Consider the following 6,145-nt stretch of genomic DNA (forward strand, 5'->3'; position numbering starts at 1 on the left):
GGAGGAACTTCTTTGCATTTCATTATCATAGAAACTAACTTAGAAATACATAGAATGATTTTTATTATGCTGATATACTTCATTGTTGTTGCTTGTAGCTTTTGATATACCATATGACTAAGTCATAACATGTAATGAACTTCTAAAGCTTATAAATTCTAACTTTGATATCCAAATTGAAAATAGTTATAGTCATTGGAACGCTATTGCAAAGGAGAAGAGAATTGAAAATTCAATCCTTGCAGAGACCCTTCTAGTTTATCAAAAGAAATGAAAGAATAGATACATTATTGGTTGGACCAAGACATTGAATTCATGGATGATCCACAAAAACCTTATGAATTTAAAAAAAATTGCCACGAATGAAAATATAAAAGCTATGAATATAGTGATAAAACCTAATGAGATTTGATCCAAAAGACTCCTTCAAAAATTATGATACAATATGAGAAGCTAAGAGTGGAATTTGAAAATCGCATAGTAAATAAGGAAAGACCTATAATCAGAGCTCAAAAAGAGAAAAACTAGATAAATGAAAACATGCTTCAATGTTTGATAAATATATAGAGGAAAATGAACAATAATTATAACTCAAATAATGTTGGCAGGAGTATGAATACCTAAAGAATCAATTCTCATAGGACATCTCATAGTTCAAGAAGAACCTTTCAATATGGGACAAACGAACCATTCTCATCATAATCATCTATTAGAGGGTCATATACATTTGAATACTTAATAATGAACAAACAATCTTCTCCTAGTGGTCTTACGAGGAATAAGCCTCTTAAACTTAACTTGCAGGGAGAACTATAAAATGAAACACTACCTACATTTGATGGTGAAGTTAAATATAGATAAGAAGTTGGAGTTTAGCTTCTTGGGATAGTAAAATATTTCAAAGTTCAATGATTACTCTAGAAATATGAAGGCTACAATTTCCATATTCAATTTGGATAAAGGATATTATATTTTTTTGGGACTATTAGAAAGTAAAGCAGTTCAATGAGAGGAAGGTTGTGTTAAAGAAATTCTAGAAATAACTTTTGCAAAAATACCTCTCATATCATCATTATGAAGATAGATTCGAAAAACTCCATGAAATAAAACTAAGACAAATTAACATAGATGTGCATGTAATTTTTTTGTGTCACCACTAAAACGTGTTAAACCTATCTAACATCAAATGGAAAAAAAATATTCTCTTAAGAAATTTCTCTCAACCATATAAACATTTAATTAAATATTAAAAACATCAAACACTTTATGTGGCCATTAAAAGGAAAAGTATCATTATGAATAGATTAAATACAAGTAATATTTATGAAGGGTATGAAAGGAGAGAAGCTTGTTTAATGAAAGAAATGGTTTAAGCCTCCTCACATTAGAAATTATACCAGGACAAGTTTAAGCAAAATTATATATCTCAAAGTGAGAATAAGACAAATGGGTTTTTGGGAAAGGGCTTAAGGAAACGTATTCAATGTTAAAGAAGTGGAGAACACCAAATGTTTTGAATTTCCTTAAAATAAAAATAAAAAAGTAAGATTGATCATAACATCTAATAGGCCACTACTGTGGATTATGTGGGGAGAACAATTCCTCATATTTATGCTACATTATGAATGTGGTGGAAAAATCATCAATGATTGGTGGTTGAAATTAAAGGCGAGATTTCCAAACAATTCATTACTATTTTAATTGTTCTGAGATAAATTCAAAGCAATGTTACTCATATTTTGAAACATGTGCTTTCAATAAATGTAAGTGTAATGAGTCATGTCCAGTCCAGCAACCATTGAGATCAAGAAAAATAATAGTGAAATAGTGGAGATTTGTCGGTAAGAATTCAATGAAATCTTTTAATGAAAATTTTAGACACTTTTCCACTTCGTTCTTACTATATATTCATTGGCATAAATTAGTTGGAAGCACAATGAATTAATCTGGACCATTGATTAGTCATTTTTGAAGATGAAAACTCAAGAATAGTAAAAATAATTCCAAAGGAAATCTTTGTCAGGAAAATTCAACCTGGTAGCTAAAGAAATGTTTTAGAAAAAGATGCCAATTGTATCCAACCCATATATTGGAATTAACAAAAGTTGAGAATCCAAAACATGAATATTATTTTATATTAAAAAAATTCATCAATTTATTTCTAGAAAGTGTGAGGAATCCTCCAAAGAGGAATATTTATTTTTCAATTGAGCTTGTATCTTAAGTTGCACTAGTGTCCAATTCTTCATACAAAATAAATAACCCAAAATTATTGGAGCTAAAATTGTGATTGCAATAGTTTCTAGAAAACAAATACATTCAACTAACTATGTCTCCATAAAGAGCACTTATATTTTTTTAATGAAGGAGGATAACTCTTTGGATTTGAATTCATTAGATGTAACCAAATAATTCCATAGTAAAGTACAAGTATCGATTGCTTCAAATTAATACTTATTCGGCCAAACAAAAAGGGAAAATGTATTCTCAAATATTGATTTGAGATTGGGATATCATCCTAATGATTAACAAAACAAGGCATCCATAGATGATCTTTAGCATGAAGTATGCACATTATTATTTTGTGATGTTACCATTCAATCTCATTAATACATTGGCTACATTCATGTGTTTTGTTTTGGGTAAATACTTTAATAATTTGTTTCTCTCAATGATATATTAATTTATTAAAAAAAACGAAAAACATGAAAATTACTTGAAGATCATTTTGAAAGTGTTGAGGGGTATAAGTTATATGAAAAATAAGAAAGCATCTATTTTATCAAAAATAATTTCATTATTCATGTCACATTATTTTTTGGATAAGAATATTGATGGATTTAGAAAATATTGAGGCTATAATGAAGGTTATCATTGAAATAATATTGTACTTTTTATTTATAAAAATAAATTGTATATTCCCAACTCTTGTGAGTTAAGAAGAGTTACATTAGATGAAATATATAAGTTGTCATATTTTGACCATCTAAGCTATGAAAAAAATATTGCTAAAGAAATAAAATGATACATTTGGCTAAGAATGAATAAAGATGTTGTTGAATACATTTTGGAATGTGTGAATGTCAAAATGTTAGGGTTTAGTAATAAAAATGTATTTCATTACTAGATTTCTAGGTACAATACGACACTATGATTCTATCATGGTTATAGTGTATATGTTAACTAAGATAGCTCATTTGATGCTTGTTGGGGTTAAACACACAAATCTTGGTAACATTTTTTGGAAATAAGTTTTGGTGGTTACTAAGAATTGGGAAAATACATTTTATAGAAATATTTATGAAAGAAATGGCATGCGCTACAAAGAATCCCACACTATCTTTTTAATGTCAAAATTAATTGCTAATCATGAAAATATTGATGGACTTATAATTAAATAATAGTCAAACACAATGAAAAGTGTTATCTAGATTCCCATTTTCACCCTTGAATATAGTCAAACTATTGACACTGTGCAATATTCATGAGAGAGATATTTAGATTGCATGTTGTACCCAAAGCAATTTTTTCCAATGAGGATATAAAGCTTACGTCTTATTTATGGAAGACAATTTTGGAAGACTTGGCAAAAAAAGGTAAATTTTAATGCTTCTAACCATCTAGAGAAATATGGACATATTAAAAGAGTAAATCAAGTGATTGAATATATGATTTCATATATGTGATGGAAAATTTGTTTAAGTGGGAAGATTGAACACACATGGTGAAGTTTTCATATAATAAGCATCATGCATCATTCAAATGAGTAGTTTTAATGCATTATGTGGTAGAAGATGCCATATTATAGTGAGATGGGATAATTTAGTAAATGGAATTGTGCTTGGGCCAGAATCACTAAAGAAAACAGAGCAAGAGATTGCTAGAATTAGGTTTAACTTAAAGGAAACCCAAAATAGGAAGAAAAGTTATACAAAGGAGAACAAAGTGCATAAATGATTCAAAGATGGGGTTCAAGTCTTTAGAGTCAAGCTAAAGAAGAGCTCCTTAAATCTTGGAAGCTGTGTTAAGCTGGCACCTAAATATTGTAGGCCATTTAAAGTCTTAGATAAGGTAGGGATAGTTGCATATAGATTTGTTTTGAACATTAAAGATTATAATATTTTCCACATGATACTTCTTAAAATATATATACATGACCCTAACCACGTGATTGATTTGACTATGATCTAAGTTGAACAATGGGGATATTTCCAAATAAATCCACTACACCCATGACAAGAAGGTGATAATGCTTCGAAATTAAGCCATTGGATGTGGAAATGTGCAATAGTTTCACTTTTGTTCTGATGAATCTATGTAGGAAGTAGAGGATGCTATATGAAGGAGGCATATTCATTTTGTTAACATGTAAATCTATGTCAAGATTAGTCTTCTAATGGGGAGAGGAACACAATGCCTTAATTTTAACTCCTAGAATGTATTGGATCATATTATGTATAATTTGTAAATGCGCGGCTATAATGACGTGACTCAATATGTGTAAGATTTAGTAAATGACCCCACTTATAACTTATGTAAATATGTTTATATGAATTCCTAATATGGAGATCAAATCCAAGGCCCAACTAGTGAATGACTATGTATATAGATGTTTTAAATATAATTATATGCACCATGATGTAAACTTCATCATGCTCCCAAGATATATGTAAATATTAATGCTTCAATCCAATCATGATGGTCAAAGATGGTTTTCAATACAAAAAATGAGAATATGATTCCCTCATAGGTGAAGAAGAAAGTAGGGCTATGCGAAAGAAATTCTTAATAGTCAAGTGTAAGCCTAAGATCATCCCCTTTCCCTCAAATGCTTTAAATGAAACCATCCACCCACATTGACTTAGAAAGCTAATCATTTAGTATGAAATATTAGTGGAGAAGTTAGATCATGTAATTACTAAAGAATGGGTAAGGATAATCATTATATGGAAGCATATGAGTGTTTCATTCACTTTTCAGAAGTAAATTCAACTACCATTCCCTCAAATACCTCATTTTCATTCATTTCATTGTTCTTACATTCATTTTCTACACTTATCATGATCTATTATTTGTTGCTAACAACAAAACAATTAGGAATTTGACAAAATTATCATTGCAAAGAGGAATTTTTTAAACTTATATGAAAGATAAATGGTTGTAGATGAGTGTAACACCCTCCTCCCACATCTACCCAAGTAACCATGCCAACTAGGTAAACATGTGATGAGAGCCTACTATGATTGATTGGACCTCCTATGTGACCTTAAGGAAGTGGAATCGACATAACACATCAACCAACCTATCCACATCAACAAAAAAATCGTCAGGAGACATGTCATCCACTCAAACATCTTTTCCCCAGGTCCCACTGATGTTCTGGACATCTTAGGCCTCAATCACTCCCATGCTATATGCGAGAGAGCATCCAGAAACCTAAAGGCACTCTCACAGGCTTGTCTGGCAGTGACCAAAGACTAAATTTGTCAGTGTTATGCCTATTATCACCCCAAGAAACTCTCCTAGGTTGTATATCAGAGATGCTCGGGAACATTACAAACTCAACAAAATGTTGGATAAGTGGTGGATGAATGAAAGAAATGCTACATATTCAAGCCAGATAACCACTTCTACTATGATTAACCCCAGACATGGGTGAACACCCCAGACTACAAGGCTTTAGACCACCAATTACTCACAGTTTTAAAAAAATGTGATGATGGAGAAGACTGATCACACCAGCAGATGCACAGGACCCTGTGATGGCCAGCTGCAACCAGTTAAAAGGTCTGTAAATCTGTTTTCTAATACACAGACAGGGTGACAGCTCTCTGGCATTAAAATAAGATAAACCTGCAAACAAATTCAATGATACATGCTAAATCCTAACACAGAGGTGGGATGACAGCCCCTCTAATGCTAAATATTAACAACACATGAATAAATGCAAAACAAGCACAGCTTGGAACAAGCAGAAGAAGTGGACAATGAGCAATTAACAACAAAAGAGGCTTGCATTAGCTGAAAATGAAGACTAGACGCTGCAGGTATCACAGCAGTTACAATCTCTAGAAGTTGAACCTTACAGCAAAATAATACTCATCAACCTATTACATTCTGTTTCTTGGTATATATTGAGGTTGGT

The sequence above is a fragment of the Pinus tabuliformis genome, chromosome 5_1 (genome assembly GCF_031772625.1).
Source record: "Pinus tabuliformis cultivar Carrire ecotype Pingquan chromosome 5_1, CPIR1, whole genome shotgun sequence".
NCBI lineage: Eukaryota > Viridiplantae > Streptophyta > Pinopsida > Pinales > Pinaceae > Pinus > Pinus tabuliformis.